This window comes from Bufo bufo, unplaced genomic scaffold (assembly GCF_905171765.1).
Source record: "Bufo bufo unplaced genomic scaffold, aBufBuf1.1, whole genome shotgun sequence".
NCBI classification, from domain to species: Eukaryota; Metazoa; Chordata; class Amphibia; order Anura; family Bufonidae; genus Bufo; species Bufo bufo.
Window position 1 is genome coordinate 8,148 of NW_024400513.1, and position 18,086 is coordinate 26,233.

The following is an 18,086-nucleotide window of genomic DNA, read 5'->3' on the forward strand; positions in this document are numbered from 1 at the left end:
CTATTTTAGGGTACATATTATTTTTGGTTGCTTTAGATTACACTTTTTGTGAGGTAAGGTAACAAAAATAGCTGTTTTGGCACCGTTTTTAACTTTTTATTTTTTACAATGTTCATCTGACAGGTTAGATCATGTGCTATTTTTAAAGAGCAGGTTGCTTCGGACACGACAATACCAAATATGACTACTTTTTTGGGTTGTGTGTTTCAGTTTTACATAATAAAGCATTTTTGAAAAAAATAGATTTTTTTAGTGTCTCCATATTCTGAAATCTATAGTTTTTTTTATTTTTTGGGTGACTGTTCTACGTAGGGGCTAATTTTTTTTGGTATTAGATGGCGATTTAATAGGTACTATTTTAGGGTACATATGAATTTTTGATCTATTGGTATTACACTTTTTGTGATGTAAGGCGAAAATTGCTTTTTTTTACACACTTTTTAATTTCTTTTTTTTTACGGTGTTCGCCTGAGGGGTTAGATCACATGATATTTTTATACAGAAGGTTGTTACGGTCGCGACAATACCTAATATGTATACTTTTTTAATTATTTACGTTAAAAGCATTTTTTAGTTTTTTTTAGTTTTTTTTGGGTGATTGTCTTAGGGGATCATTTTTTGTGGGATTAGATGAAGGTTTAATTTTATTTTAGGGTGCGTATAACTTTTTGATCGCTTGGTATTACACTTTTTGTGTAAGGTGACAAAAAATTGCCTTTTTTAAACCGTTTTTATTTTTTACAGTGCTCACCTGAGGGATTAAATCATTTTATATTTTAATAGACCTCGCTGTTATGCACACGGACATACCTAATATGTCTACTTATTTTTTTTTTCACTTTTAACACAATAAAAGCATTTTTGAAACAAAAAATCATGTTTTAGTGTCTCCATATTCTGAGAGCCATATTTTTTTTTTTTATGTTTTATGTAGGGGCTCGTTTTTTGTGGGATGAGGTGATGGCTTGATTGGTACTATTTTAGGGGGTATACGCCTTTTTGATGTTGGTGTTTTAGCACAGTTTTTATTTTATTTTTTCTACAACGTTCAGGTGAGGGAGTGGATCATGTGATATTTTTATAGAGCCTATAATTCATTGGCTGTCAGATTTTATGCTGACAGCCTGCCTGTGAGACCCAGCCTAAGGGCTGGATCTCACAGGCTTCCGTAGAAGGCAAGCCCCGATGCCTATGGAAGGCATCGGGCTTGCCTTCTCTGCCATCGGGTCCCGCAACTACAGCGCGGGGACCTGATGGAGACCGCGGCATACGAAGTGTTAATACGCTGGTCTTCAGCGATGCCGGCGTATGCAGCAGGGGCCCGACTGTCAGTGACTTCCGGGTCCATGCCTTGGGGGTCCAGATCTTAATAATGAGCATCCTCATCTTTTGCTGGTGGCTTTACTTCTTCCAAATCATCCTTCTAAGTCTCTATGTCCTAGAAAAGTCAGCAAGATGCAGAGAGAGGAGGAACATGATGTCCCTGATTACATATTCTCATCGATATTAGATGATGTGGAAAAGGGGGAAAGCAGATGGCACAAGAAAGGCTCCCACCTGTAGGTCAGGAGAGTGCTGGGGTGGGAGAAGTGGGTATGCCAGCAAATTGTGCCCCCACCTAAGTAGCTAAACCCCATATCAGTGACAGCCCCTTTTTAAAGGTGCCCTGCGGTCATTACAATGAAGACAGACTATACAGTGCAGTCTTCATTATGAAATGAAAGGCAGCTGCAGGCTAATTGGCTGCACGATTCTTCACCGCAGCATGGCAACAACCTGCTCTCAGCATGGCTGCTCCGTGTGGCCATACCCTAAGGCCTTATGCACACGACCGTTCCATTTTTTGTGATTCGCAAATTGCGGATCCGCAAAACACGGAAGCCATCCGTGTGAATTCCGCAATTTGCGGAACAGAACAAGTGGCCCATTGTAGAAATGCCTATTCTTGTCTGCAAAACAGACAAGAATAGGACATGTTATATTTTTTTTGCGGGGCTACGTAACAGAGCAACGGATGCGGAAAGCACACAGAGTGCTGTCCGCATCTTTTGCGGTCCTATTGAAGTGAATGGGTCCGCACCTGAGCCGCAAAAACTGTGGCTCGGATGCGGACCAGAACAACGGTAAACCCTAAGGCCTTATGCACACGACCATACCGTTTTTTGCGGTCCGTGTGCCTTCCACAATTTGCGGAATGGAACAGACAGCCCATTGTAGAAATGCCTATTCTTGTCCGCAAAACAGACAATAGGACATGTTATATTTTTTTTGCGAGGCTACGCAACGGATGCGGACAGCACACAGAGTGCCGTCTGCATCTTTTGCATCTTTTGCGGCTCCATTAAAGTGAATGGGTCTGCACCCGAGCCACAAAAACTGCGGCTCGGATGTGGACCAGAACAACGGTCGTGTGCATGAGGCCTAAGGCAGAGTGGCCTGGGTATACCTGATTTATAGGGATTTGTGACAAATAAATGCATAACTAATCAAACTTCTTGTGGAACTTCGGCAAAGATGCCGAATCAATTTTTTTTTTAATTCGCTCATCTCTTAGCCCTTTACTTTGTACAGATGTCAGTCTCTGTGGAAATGTAAAGTAGCAGGTTTCCTGCTCACAGTGAGTCCCGTCAGATAGAAGCCCTGATGGCTCATGTGTATACCTTATCTCTGAACTCCTGATAGAATTATTTAAGTTAAATTCTAATCAGTTTGATAAGTTATTTATTCAGTTAGGTGATACTTTAGTATGAAAAATAGGACCTCACCTTTCCAGTGAAATTAGCACATATTGTGGGTTCATAAGGACCCCTCCTTAAATTAATATAATAAAATGCTAAAGATTCACGGCAAATAGAAGCTGTAAAATCCCCTTGTACTGGCTTTCCATATGTGTACCTAAAGATTAAAAGGAAATAATGAGAACACACTTTAATAAGACAAATAATTAGAAAAAAAAAGTAAAGGCATAAAAGGTATATAAATGATTGCGTATTTATTAGTGATGAGCGAGCACCAAAGTATTCGGGTGTTCGGCCCAAACACATTGCTATATTTGTGTGCTCGGCCAAGCACCCGAGTATAATGGAAGTCAATGGGAGACAACCAGGCACCCCATGCTCGGAAGAGAAGAGAGTGTATGGTTCATAAAAAAAGGTTAGAAATTAATGGAAAACCCATCAAAACTGTTTGGAAACAGCATTAAGAGGATAGCTGGATACATCTTAGACTCCTATCATGTATGACATACAATAGACAACCACACAAAGGCTATATGCCAAAAGACAGATATGTGCAAGCCATCTATCTATCTAGGAGTCAGATAACAGCCAATACACCTTGCAACAGCAGCCTTGTGCACTATAAGATATTCCAAACTAGCTCTCATATGACTAAGAAGCAGTAAAACTCAAAATTATTTTGCATCTGTTGGATGGCTTGGGTGGACCTGCACACCAAGATCAATATCATTAGGGCGACCAAAAGTTTTCCAATTGTCCTAACATAATATTCAATAACCTTTCTATACAGTTTTGTCATGTAAAAACTCATTTGCATAAACATGGGCTTATGGGAAAGACATGCAAATGAGCAGAATCTGCCTTGTTTTTCATAAGACTATGAATACCAATAGATGGCGTTATTGAGTTATGAACAGCGCCCTCTATTGGTTTCACAGTCTTATGACAAGTCTAATATTCTACTAAATAGCGCCATAGTCTTTTGACAAGAATATTTGACTGAGTCTTATGACAAGCCTTTTGCATGGAAAATTCACAATAAAAATTAGTGATTAGAATATTTGCGATCTACACTAAGATGATATCTAACACTGGGGAAGCTGGGTAATAACTCAGTGATAAAATCTGACACTGGGAAAGCTGGGTAATAACTCGCGATCTAAACTATGAAGCTGACGCACAGACGTGCGCATTTGAAAGAAGTTCACAGGGTGGACGCACAGTCTGTGACGTCAGCGGTTACCTTCGGTAGCTGATTGGCCAGAGACACGTGCGCCGCCGGTCACCATGGTGACGTATGACACATCCGGTTATGCACATGGATTGAGGCACGGCTGCGCACTACACACATGAGAACGCCGAGGCGAAAAACACGACTGTGGCTGATGTATCACCAGGTGTAAGTTAGTCTGTGGACATATGTATTCTATTATACATTGATCCGTATTGATGATGTAATGGGGCGTGCATTTTATGTGGGGGGTATATATATACCTATCATTATTGATGTTATTAGGCTTGACAAAGACTGTTCTTCAGTCGAAACGTTGCTGTTTTGTGTCTTGAGGTTATTATTAAAGAACTTTTGATTTTGCGGAATGCTGCCGGAGCCATCTTCTTTTTTCTATGCATACTACATGGCCTGATTGATCAAGGGCCTATGGTGAGGCTGTTGCATTGAAATATACGTATTATCGTGAGACCGCATAGTGCTGCTTCTACACTACTATTTGCATCTGCTCATTTGCATGTCTTTCCCATAAGCCCATGTTTATGCAAATTAGTTTTTACATGTCAAAACTTGATAGAAAGGTTATTGAATATTATGTTAAGACAATCGGAAAACTTTTTGTTGCCCTAATGATATTGATCTAGGTGTGCAGGTCCACCCAAGCCATCCAACAGATGCAAAATAACTTTGAGGTTTACTGGGTATCAGTCATATGAGAGCTGGTTTGCAAGGCTGCCGTTGTAAGGTGTGTTGGCTGTTATCTGTCTCATGGATAGATTGGGCACATACCTGGCGTTTGGCATATAGCCTTTGTGTGGTTGTCTATTGTATGTTGTACATAATAGGAGTGTAAGATACATCCAGCTATTCTCTTAATGCTGTTTCCAAATCATTTTGATGGGGTTTCCATTAATTTCTAACTTTTTTTATGAACTAGACATCCTCTACTCTTCCGAGCAGGGGGTGCTTCAGGTTCTCCCATTGATTTCCATTGTATTAAATTGTGTTTGAGCACCTGAATTATTCAGCAAAACACTCGGATCTGCTGAGCATAGCGGTTTGGCCGAGCATGCTCACTCATCACTAGTATTTATGAAAAATGAGAATTAGTATAAAAACAGCTGACTGTGTGACTGTGAAAAAATACTTTACGTTTTGAAGATGATTGAATAAGATATTTCAAAATTGTTTTAATTCAGCAATTTCCTTTGTGGTTTATATCCCTACTTTTATAACGCTCCAATCGGTTATAACAGTAAGGGGGGGGGGGAGTCTCTTGGTTAAACAGCAGAACAAGCATGAGCTGTCTGCCTTAACCGCCTCCGGACCGCCTAACGCAGGATCGCGTTCCGGAGGCGGCAGCTCTGCACAGAGTCACGCATATACGCGTCATCTCGTGAGACGCGAGATTTCCTGTGAACGCGCGCACACAGGCGCGCGCGTTCACAGGATCGGAAGGTAAACGAGTGGATTTCCAGCCTGCCAGCGGCGATCGTTCGCTGGCAGGCTGGAGATGCGATTTTTTTTAACCCCTAACAGGTATATTAGATGCTGTTTTGATAACAGCATCTAATATACCTGGTCCTCTGGTGGTCCCTTTTGCTTGGATCGACCACCAGAGGACACAGGCAGCTCAGCAATAAGTAGCACCAAACACCACTACACTACACCCCCCCTGTCACTTATTAACCCCTTGTTAACCCCTGATCACCCCTGATCACCCCATATAGACTCCCTGATCACCCCCCTGTCATTGATCACCCCCCTGTCATTGACCACCCCCTTGTAAGGCTCCATTCAGACGTCCGTATGTTTTTTACGGATCCACGGATACATGGATCGGATCCGCAAAACACATACGGACGTCTGAATGGAGCCTTACAGGGGGGTGATCACCCCATATAGACTCCCTGATCACCCCCCTGTCATTGATCACCTCCCTGTAAGGCTCCATTCAGACGTCCGTATGTTTTTTACGGATCCACGGATACATGGATCGGATCCGCAAAACACATACGGACGTCTGAATAGAGCCTTACAGGGGGGTGATCAATGACAGGGGGGTGATCACCCCATATAGACTCCCTGATCACCCCCCTGTCATTGATCACCCCCCTGTCATTGATCACCCCCCTGTAAGGCTCCATTCAGACGTCCGTATGTTTTTTTACAGATCCACGGATACATGGATGGGAAACGCAAAACACATACGGCTGCAAAAAAGTGTCACACATGTGGTATTGCCGTACTCAGGAGAAGTTGGGCAATGTGTTTTGGGGTGTCATTTTACATATACCCATGCTGGGTGAGATAAATATCTTTGTCAAATGCCAACTTTGTATAAAAAAAATGGGAAAAGTTGTCGTTTGCCAAGATATTTCTCTCACCCAGCATGGGTATATGTAAAATGACACCCCAAAACACATTGCCCAACTTCTCCTGAGTACGGCAATACCAGATGTGTGACACTTTTTTGCAGCCTAGGTGGGCAAAGGGGCCCACATTCCAAAGAGCACCTTTCGGATTTTAACGCATTTGGGCCCCTAAAATGCCAGGGCAGTATAACTACCCCACAAGTGATCCTATTTTGGAAAGAAGACACCCCAAGGTATTTCGTGATCGGCATAGTGAGTCCATGGAAGTTTTTATTTTTTGTCACAAGTTAGTGGAATATGAGACTTTGTAAGAAAAAAAAATTAAAATAATCATCATTTTCCGCTAACTTGTGACAAAAAATAAAACGTTCTATGAACTCACTATGCCCATCAGCGAATACCTTAGGGTGTCTACCTTCCGAAATGGGGTCATTTGTGGGGTGTTTGTACTGTCTGGCCATTATAGAACCTCAGGAAACATGACAGGTGCTCAGAAAGTCAGAGCTGCTTTAAAAAGCGGAAATTCAAATTTTTGTACCATAGTTTGTAAATGCTATAACTTTTACCCAAACCATTTTTTTTTTACCCAAACATTTTTTTTTATCAAAGACATGTAGAACAATAAATTTAGAGAAAAATTTATATATGGATGTTGTTTTTTTGCAAAATTTTACAACTGAAAGTGAAAAATGTCATTTTTTTGCAAAAAAATCGTTAAATTTTGATTAATAACAAAAAAAGTAAAAATGTCAGCAGCAATGAAATACCACCAAATGAAAGCTCTATTAGTGAGAAGAAAAGGAGGTAAAATTCATTTGGGTGGTAAGTTGCATGACCGAGCAATAAACTGTGAAAGTAGTGTAGTGCAGAAGTGTAAAAAGTGGCCTGGTCATTAAGGGTGTTTAAGCTAAGGGGGCTGAAGTGGTTAAAGGCTATGGACACCTCTGGGGGCATATTTTAGTATTATTGCATTCATTTTAGGCTAAAAATCATTTGTTCAATTGGTTTTTATTAAAAATTTCCAGCGGCTCTTCTACTACAGAGGCTAATTGAGAATGTATCAGGAGACATGATGCTCTTCTTTTGTGCACATCAAAAGTCGTGCAGCCATTGCTTCTCGCACCACAGGTGCAAAATAACTGACATAACACCTGCGAAGTAGTGACTTGAGAAATTATGCTAAAAAACTGAAAGTTGATTAAAAAAATGTGGATAATTTTTTACTTACCCTCGTATATATCAGCTCATCAAGCTGATTAACCCCTTTTTATTCTGTGACATCACAGAATGTTGCTCCTTAATGCTCTGTGCTATAATACACTGCTCAAAAAAATAAAGGGAACACTTAAACAACACAATTTAACTCCAAGTCAATCGCACTTCTGTGAAATCAAACTGCCCACTTAGGAAGCAACACTGAGTGACAATCAATTTCACATGCTGTTGTGCAAATGGGATAGACAACAGGTGGAAATTATAGGCAATTAACAAGACACCCCCAATAAAGGAGTGGTTCTGCAGGTGGTGACCACAGACCTCTTCTCAGTTCCTATGCTTCCTGGCTGATGTTTTGGTCACTTTTGAATGCTGGCGGTGCTTTCACTCTAGTGGTAGCATGAGACGGAGTCTACAACCCACACAAGTGGCTCAGGTAGTGCAGCTTATCCAGGATGGCACATCAATGCGAGCTGTGGCAAGAAGGTTTGCTGTGTCTGTCAACGTAGTGTCCAGAGCATGGAGGCGCTACCAGGGGACGGGCCAGTACATCAGGAGACGTGGAGGAGGCCGTAGGAGGGCAAGAACCCAGCAGCAGGACTGCTACCTCCGCCTTTGTGCAAGGAGGAACAGGAGAAGCACTGCCAGAGCCCTGCAAAATGACCTCCAGCAGGCCACAAATGTGCATGTGTCTGCTCAAACGGTCAGAAACAGACTCCATGAGGGTGATATGAGGGCCCGACGTCCACAGGTGGGGGTTGTGCTTACAGCCCAACACCGTGCAGGACGTTTGGCATTTGCCAGAGAACACCAAGATTGGCAAATTCGCCACTGGCGCCCTGTGCTCTTCACAGATGAAAGCAGGTTCACACTGAGCACATGTGACAGATGTGACAGAGTCTTGAGACACCGTGGAGAACGTTCTGCTGCCTGCAACATCCTCCAGCATGACCGGTTTGGCATTGGGTCAGTAATGGTGTGGGGTGGCATTTCTTTGGAGGGCCGCACAGCCCTCCATGTGCTCGCCAGAGGTAGCCTGACTGCCATTAGGTATCGAGATGAGATCCTCAGACCCCTTGTGAGACCATATACTGGTGCGGTTGGCCCTGGGTTCCTCCTAATGCAAGACAATGCTAGACCTCATGTGGCTGGAGTGTGTCAGCAGTTCCTGCAAGATGAAGGCATTGATGCTATGGACTGGCCCGCCCGTTCCCCAGACCTGAATCCAATTGAGCACATCTGGGACATCATGTCTCGCTCTATCCACCAACGTCACGTTGCACCACAGACTGTCCAGGAGTTGGCAGACCCTAGTCCAGGTCTGGGAGGAGATCCCTCAGGAGACCGTCCGCCACCTCATCAGGAGCATGCACAGGCGTTGTAGGGAGGTCATACAGGCACGTGGAGGCCACACACACTACTGAGCCTCATTTTGACTTGTTTTAAGGACATTACATCAAAGTTGGATCAGCCTGTAGTGTGTTTTTCCACTTTAATTTTGAGTGTGACTCCAAATCCAGACCTCCATGGGTTGAAAAATTTGATTTCCATTTTTTTCTTTTTGTGTGATTTTGTTGTCAGCACATTCAACTATGTAAAGAACAAAGTATTTCAGAAGAATATTTAATTAACTCAGATCTAGGATGTGTTATTTTTGTGTTCCCTTTATTTTTTTGAGCAGTGTAGTATGTCAAGGCAATATCATGGGCCGAGGAGCCGTGCTCCTGGGTGCCGGCTGCTTTATACAGCTGGTACCAAGTTCTCACTGTGCCTGGATGAGAAATAAGGTAGCTCCAATCCCAGTAGTTTAACCCCTGAGATGTAATGTCTGTGTTAGCCATGTCATCTGAGAGATTGGACAGAGGAAGGGAGCTTCTTCTGTCCTCTCATCGGCACTGCATAATTGTAATTTAGGGGTGCTAAACACTTGGCATGGCAGCCAGGCGCCTTCTGAAGGAACTACATTGTAAGGTCTGTATTTATTCTAAATCCTGTCTTTGTTCCGGGGTCTGTATTCAGAGGTCTGCTTTGAGGTATTCATTTTTCTGATTGTGTATTTATTCAGGGATTCTTTATTCTGGGTCCTTATTAATTCAGAAGATCTGCCCTGTGGTCTGTATACATGTAAGGGGCGTGGCCTGTGGTCTGTAGTTTTTTTGGCAGTCTGTATTTATTTTAGGGGCTATACTTATTTTGAGGTTTTGATTGATTTTGAGATAATATGGAGTACTTGATTTTAATTGGTAAGCAGAAACTAATTTGGGCTACAGCCTATGTAAATGGTTTAGATGATGTTCATGGCACCCTCTAGAATCTCAGAACCTGATGTCACTGCGGTAAGTACAGTGTGCGCGTGTGTATGTATATGTTCTATATATTTGTGTAAGTGCTGTAAGTGCATGTGTATACTGTATAAATGTGTGTATATGCAATATGTGTGTGTGAATATTCTTTATAGAGAATACTGAATTCATCTTCCCCCCCATATAACTCAGCCCCCCTACCAGACCTATCCATTACAGTTTACATTACAGCACCATCCTTTCTCCAGTCTCACAGGTCTACTCTCTGGGAATAACATTTGATTCTGCTCTGTCTTTCAAGCCACACATCCTAACCCTTACCACCACCTGGCTCTTTCAAAATTTCTCATTTACTCTCCTTCTTCAACATTGAGTCAACTAAAATGCTAGTGTACACCATTGTTATCACCTGCCTGGACTACTGCAACATCCTCCTCTGTGGCATCCCATCTAACACTCACACATCTAAACTCCACTCTGCTACCCTCAATTCTCTTCTGCCTTTCTCCTTTGACAGTCTCTTTACTGACTCCCCATTTCCCACCAAATTCAGTTCAAAATACTAACAATGACATAGAAGGCAGTCCACAATCTGTCCCCTCCTTACATATCTGACCTCCTTTCTCACGTGCATTCCCCCATATTCTGGAACTCAATACCCTGGCATTTCAAACTCCCCAACATTTAAACCAGGAAACCCACCTCTTCAGTAAAGCCTACTACTTGCAATAAGCATGCTGCCATCACATGGAGCTACTGCACCATAAAAAGTATCCTTGGATCAAATAATGCCAAAATTGAACAATTTTTTTTACTCACTTGGCACAAACTTCAGCTGGAAACGTTTCACTGTTATACAGAACATATTTAGGTAACTTGATATTGACCTCAAATTTTTGAAGAACTGAAAAGGACATAATAGATACAGATTAGAGATGAATAAACAAACACATGTTAGATATTAGTATTGAGCATATAGTCATTTCCTCACCATATTCCTCTACACTGAAGGTATGAGATGTATCTTTCAGTTTAATGGTGTATTCTCCCAGTGTGGGCTCAGATGTCAGATCTAAGGAGAGCTCAGCAATTCCCTGATTGAGTTTCACATTCAACCATTGATTAATCCTATTTTTGTCTGGGTCCTAAAAGAAATAACCTCAGTTGAGCAAAGCTTGTATTATAATCTTCTAAAAAGCAAAGTAAAAATTCACCAAATAAAACACACATTCAAAAGGGGTGATATGGATGTCTCTGTATGTTATTATTATTATTACTTAATTTTATTTTATTTCTTTTCTTACCTGTACTTCAACCACCGGGATCTAAGAAAAAAAAAAAAAAACATAGATTATTCTCGGGTTCTTAAAGGTAATATCATACTCTGCCCATTTTGAAATAAAAAATGATGTGGAATTTAAAACTTTGATTGGATTTATTAATCTACCACAAATATAACTTAGGGTTCTAGGGTACAGCAGTACAATGCAATGAAACATGGCATGATTTTTTTCTGGAGGCAATATTCAGTTGGAGGCATATCAATACAAAGTCCTTATAACTGCCGTCATTCACATAAAATCTGAGACATTTTATTTTTCTTAACTGCTATTAGTTTTACTTTAAACTTACAAAAAAAATATCTTCTGGTTTGAAATCTTCGTTAAGGGACAGAATCCAGAATTTTACTGTTCCATAAAAAGAATAAAACAAAGTCACTGGAAAAATCTTTAAAACATTAGAATTTTTTTCTACAATGAATATAGGCAAGTGTGGACGCTACAATATAAATAAAATATGGGGGACATTTATCATTTGCATTTGTTTTTGTGTTAGCTTTAGGACTGCTTTGGTTTGTGTGTATGCCCCAAATTTATGAAATGGCGCACCTTGATAATATATTGGGGATCAGTGCAATGTGGTCTACACCTATATACAGTATGTTACAGGGGGTTGCCTGGCATGGAGTTGCAAATTTTATGTGGCGTCACAGTGTGCTCTGTATAGAACAGGAGTTTTAAAGAGGAGAAAGCAGCTTTTGACTGGGGGAAAATTCAAGCAATCTTCAGAATTGCAATTGACATTGCTTGGGCTGTTAATTTTTGTCTATACAAGAGGACGCTGCATACATAGGACTTATTTTTCCTCTCCATTGCCACCAATGCTGGTAGGTGCCTAATTGGCTTGTTTATGTGGAAAATATCCTGTGTCTACTACAAAAAACGGTACATATACCTGTGATTACTAACACACAGTAGTGTAGGGAGCAGCAGTCGGCCATGCTAGTTGGATTCTGGACATTGATAGTTAGCGCAGTCATTATGCACACTTTGTCCTTGGAATTTGTTATTGAGCCAGCTAGTGGTTCTGACTTGTGCACTGCTGCACTACCTTTTGTGATCGTGCCAATGATTTTATTAGTGAACGTGACAACTTTATTTATTTTTTCTTACCAGCTTGTCCTGGTTTGTACACGGCTTTGTCTGTCTGGACTAGAATTTTGGATAGCTGCTTCTTTACTAGAACTTTACTACTGTTGGTATGGGATTCCCCTGAATTTTTAAGAGAGAGAGTTATTGTACCGACTGCCTCATTTTCTTCAGGATTGGGAACCTACCAAAAGAAAATAGTAATTGTTATTTATGTTGCAGGGTAAAGATAACTCATAGACAAATGAATTGTACCTTAAATGAATGCATAAAAACAGCTAACCAAGGTTATATAGCATCCTTGTAAAATATATTCTTTTGCCGTTTTTAATGTAAAGGGATTGATTGTCTCATGAAGACAAGCCTTTTCCATATACACTAGGATCTATGTGCATCATAAAGGAGGTTGAGGGTTTGGTATGGTGGTGCCCCTACATGAATAAGATTGTAGAGCCACTATTACAAATTTGATAAACATCAGATATTAATAAGCAGCATTTAAATGTAACTGTGACTGAACATTAAAGGTTAAAACACTGGAGTGAGTTTACATAACCAGGATTGGCTCTCCTATAGGCATTGTCCATTGAAATAAAAGTTTAAAAAATTTGAGCTCTGAAGTTATTATGCAAATTTGTAACGGACCCTGATTAAAAAAATTCTATTCTTCTGTCATTTCTGTCATGTCCCATGTCTTCATAGTTTTGAAGTATGTGTATGCTGTTTAGTTTTGTCCTTGCAATCTCCATGCAGCCAGGCTCTGATGTAATGATCTCCTCCCTTCTCTCTATTGTGACATAATAACAATGATTCATTCTGAAATAAACCTCATTTGGATTCTCCATACATATATTTTAGTGGAGTTGAACATTGTCTTAAAGATGATTGAGAAGTATGTAGCACAGGACAACTATAGACATATTGTGTCTTGAACACATTGTGTAAACGCTGACTAAATGTTGAGTGAGAACAATTCCATCCCCGTTGTTTGCAGACCAGAAGTCCTCTAGTTCTTCTAGTACTCGACACACAAGAAACTGCTCTACCTGCTCCTGTGTCGAGACACCATGAGCAAAGGATATGGCTTTCTTCCCTGGGTTTCAAACTACACTTCTATGGCCCTACCTCTACAGTCATGACACTCTCCCCACCATTCTTGCCCCCACCATCTAGATGCTGAATTTTAACATACCATCATGAAGCTGTAGACATGCTTTTTGTATTACATACTTGCCAACTTTCCAGGAAACTCTGGAAAAAGAGGATCTCCCAGGTGCCGGGAAACCCTCCCAACATCTCTCGGAGAGCTGCCCTATTTACATGAGGCATCAGGACTTAGATCATTAGATGCATTCCTGGTGCCCAAAAACACTCTGAGGGGAACAGGATAGTAACATTAAAAGGGGTGGGTCCTTAAAAAAGGGAAAGAGGGCATGGCTGAAGGGTTGCATCACTAGGGCGATAGACATCCCATAAAATGGAGGGATGTGTGGAGGGAATGTTACCATGAACTGAAAAATTTCCAGCAGCTTCCTGCTCACCTCTCCCCTCCTGCATAAGTGGCTCAAAAAGTTGTCAGGTATGAAAAGCAGTAAATACACATCACTTTGTGAGGGGAGATTATGTATTGTCCTGCTCTTTGACAGCCGAGCTCTCCCGATGCCCAAGTAAGATTGTATACAGAGCAGATTTGCTCTTTGGAGCACTGTACATTCCCTGATGTTTCCCATACATCCAGGGGAGGAGACAGCTCTAAACTGTACACAGCGTCACTGTGGGCATCGATTGAGAAATGCTGGCACAGAACAGGACAATACCTCATCCCCTCCTCACACAGCAATTTCCTTGTCCATACCCCCTGAGCAAAGGGTACCTCAAAATTCTGACTTTGGGGTTTCATATGTAGTGATGAGCGGCAGGGGTCATATTTGAATTCGCGATATTTCGCAAATATTTTGTAGAATATTTGTAGAATATTTGCGAATTCAAATATTCGTTAGGAGTAGTGTTGATTGTGAATTTTCGTAATGCGAATTTTCATAATGAGAATCAATGAGATCGTGAAAACTCAGATCCGATGGTATATTCTAACCCCCAGGCGTTCCCATGGTGACGGGGACGCTTGCCAAAGTGGAACAACTGTACAGATTTTCGAAAAAAAGACGAATATTCTAGAAAACGAATATATTCATTTTTAGAATATTCGTAATATTCAAAAACAAGAATATATAGCAATATAGCGAATATTTGAAAAAAACGAATATAGAGCAATTTAGCTAATATAGTGCTATAATCTTCTTTGTCTAATAGTTGTAATTTTTTTCTCATCTGAAGTCCAGATTGGAAAAAAAATTACAACTATTAAAAATAAAACATTATAGCACTATATTAGCTAAATTGTACTACATTTTTTTTTGAATATTCACTATATATTCTTGTTTTTTCTATCTGAAATCATGATTTCTCCCTGCTTAAGTTACTTAAGCAAGGAGGAATCATGACTTCAGATGGAAAAAAAGACGAATATTCTAAAAAATTTATATATTCGATATATTTGTTTTTCGAATATTTGTAATATTCTAAAACAAGAATATTTAGCGAATATTCGAAAAAAAAACTAATGTAGAACAATTTAGCTAATATAGTGCCATAATCTTTTTTTTTAATAGTTGTAATTTTTTCCAATCTGAACTTCAGATGAGAAAAAAATTACAACTATTAGACAAAGAAGATTATAGCACTATATTAGCAAAATTGCTCTATATTCCTTTTTTTTTCTGAATATTCGCTATATTGTTATATATTCTTGTTTTTGAATATTCGTGGTTTTTTTTTTAAATCTGTACAGTTGTTCCACTTTATCATACTCCTCCCCGACAAGAGTCCCCATCACCATGGGAATGCCTGGGGGTTAGAATATACCATCGGATCAGAGTTTTCACGATCTCATTGATTCTTATTACGAAAATTCGCATTACGAAAATTCATTACAAAATTCACAATCAACGCTACTCCTAAAGTCAAAGATATTGCAGCCTTCTCATTGGCCCACAAGCTAGAAGCAGGGAGGGATCATGTGTACTGATTAAAAAAAATCTTGAATATTCAAAAGTACGAATATATAACTATATTCTAAATATTCGCGAATTCTCGAAGTGCCGATATTCGCAATAAAAATTTGCAATTTGAATATTCGTGATCAACACTATTCATAAGCTGTAAGAAATAATCATCCAAATTATAACAAATAAAGGCTTGAAATATCTCGCTTTGCATGTAATGAGTCTATCTCATATGTTAGTTTCACATTTTAAGTTGCATTACTGAAATAAATTAATTTTGCACGATATTCAAATTTTTCAAGTTTCACCTGTATATACGTAGCTGGTGGGGGAGGGGGGGTCAAGTCAGTGTGTGTATTGGGACTGAGAATGAAGAGAGGAGGATGTTAATGGAGGATGTATAAATTTGTTTTTCCACTGAAATAATGCACAAAAGATTTTACCACATATAACTGCAGCTCTAAACGCTAAATGAAATTAGTTATTTCACCGAAATAAGTCACAAAAGATTTTACCACATATCACTGCAGCGCTGAACGCTACATGAAATTTGTTTTTCCACCAAAATAATTCACAAAAGGTTTTAACACATATAAGTGCAGCGCTTAACGCTGGATCCAATTTTTTTTTCCACCGAACTAAGTCACAAAAGATTTTTCCACATATAACTGCAGCCCTGAACGCTGCATGAAATTTGTTTTTCCACCAAATTAGTCACAAAAGATTTGACCGCATATAAGTGCAGTGCTTAACGCTGAATACAATTTTTTTTCCACCGAAATAAGTAAAAAAAGATTTTACTGCATAAAAGTGCAGCGCTTAACGCTGAATACAATTTTTTTTCCCAAAGAAATAAGTCATAAAAGATTTTACCACGTATAACTGCAGCACTGAACGCTGAATGAAATTTTTTTTCCCACCGAAATAAGTCACAAAAGATTTTAGTGCATATAAGTGCAGCACTGAACGCTGAATGAAATTTGTTTTTCCACCGAAATAATTCACAAAAGATTTTAACGCATATAAGTGCAGCGCTGAACACTGAATAAAATAATTTTTTCCACCAAAATACTTCAATAAAGATTTTACCAAATTTACTGGAGCACGGAGATGGAAAGGGTCTTCAGATTTCCCCCGCACTATACGGACGTCTCAGAAATAAACCGCTGCTCCTGACAGCAATTCCTGGGAAGGTCATGGAGCGCTCTGGTGAATACCTGCTACTTCCCGGGTAGGTAGGCTGCTGCGAAGCAGGTGCTCTACTCTGGGCACATTTGGCTCCCGACCTCCCACTGCTGCCACCCTGCTGAATCCCAGCCATGCTTTCAACACATCTAACCGCCAACGTGAACTGAGAATGTATTTTTCTGTTTGTACAGAATTAGGATAGGCCACTAAATGCTTTCAACACATCTAACCGCCGTCAACGTGAACTGAGAATGCATTTTTCTGTTCTGTTTGGACTAAAATAGGCCACTAAACGCTTTTAGACATATAACTGCCTCCGACGTGAACTGAGAATGTATTTTTCTGTTTGTACTGAAATAGGCTACTAAACGCTTTCGACACATATAACCGCCGCCGACGTGAACTAAGAATGTATATTTCTGTCTGTACTGAAATAGGCCACTAAATGCTTTCAACACATATAACCGCCGCCGACGTGAACTGAGAATGCATTTGTCTGTATGTACCGAAATAGGCCACTAAACGCTTTTAACACATATAACCGCTTCCGACGTGAACAGAGAATGTATTTTTCTTGTACTGAAATACAAAAAAACACATATAAACGCCGAACTGACAGACTGCTACAGCCGCTACTTCGGCGAACCCCTGCACCACTACTTCCCAGGCAGGAAGGCTGCTGCGAAGCAGATGCTTTCAACACATATAACCACCGACGTGAACTGAGAATATATTTTTCCTTTTGTACTGAAATAGGCCAATAAACGCTTTCACCAGAAATAAATGCACCAGTGAAGTGCGTATATATATTTCTTTCTGTACTGAAACAGGCCACTGAACACTTTTGCCACAAATAAGTGGTGCACCAGTGAAATGCGTATATATTTTTCTTTTTTTACTGCAGAAATAACTGCAGAAGTGAACTGAGCATATATTTTTCTTGTTGGACTGAAATAGGCCACTATACGCTTTCACCAGAATTAACTGCAGAAATGCACTAAGAATATATTTTTATTTTTTTACTGTAATAAGCCCTATACACTTTCACCAGAAATAACTGCAACAGTGCAGTGCATATATATTTTTCTTATTTTACTGAAATACGCCCCAATGTGCTTTCACCAGAAATAACTGCAACAGTGCAGTGCGTATATATTTTTCTTATTTTGCTGAAATACGCCCCTATACGCTTTCACCAGAAAAAACTGCAACAGTGCAGTGCGTATATATTTGTCTTTTTTTTTACAGAAATACGCCCCTATACACTTTCAACAGAAATAACTGCAACAGTGCAGTGCGTATATATTTTTCTTTTTTTAATTAAATACGCCTCTATACGCTTTCACCAGAAATAACCACAGAAGTGACCTGAGAATACATATTTCTGGTTGTAATAAAATAGGCCACTATACGCTTTAACTAGAAAACAATTAAATAGTGCAGTGCGTAATTTTTTTTCGTATTTTACTGAAATACGTCCCTATACGCTTTCACCAGAAATAGCTGCAACAGTGCAGTGAGTATATATTTGTCTTATTTTACTGA

At 39.9% G+C, this 18,086-nt stretch overlaps 2 long non-coding RNA genes across 2 annotated transcripts; both read right to left on the reverse strand.

Moving 5' to 3' along the window:
• Window positions 1-2,818: 2,818 nt before the first annotated feature.
• LOC120984337 lies at window positions 2,819-11,199 on the reverse strand. Its single transcript, XR_005775243.1, has 4 exons — window positions 11,167-11,199; window positions 10,854-11,007; window positions 10,682-10,766; window positions 2,819-2,895 (listed from the first exon to the last, which is right to left on the reverse strand). It is a non-coding gene; the product is annotated as an uncharacterized LOC120984337 (long non-coding RNA).
• Window positions 11,200-11,517: 318 nt separating this feature from the next.
• Window positions 11,518-12,484, reverse strand: LOC120984338. Its single transcript, XR_005775244.1, has 2 exons — window positions 12,316-12,484; window positions 11,518-11,550 (listed from the first exon to the last, which is right to left on the reverse strand). It is a non-coding gene; the product is annotated as an uncharacterized LOC120984338 (long non-coding RNA).
• Window positions 12,485-18,086: the final 5,602 nt, after the last annotated feature.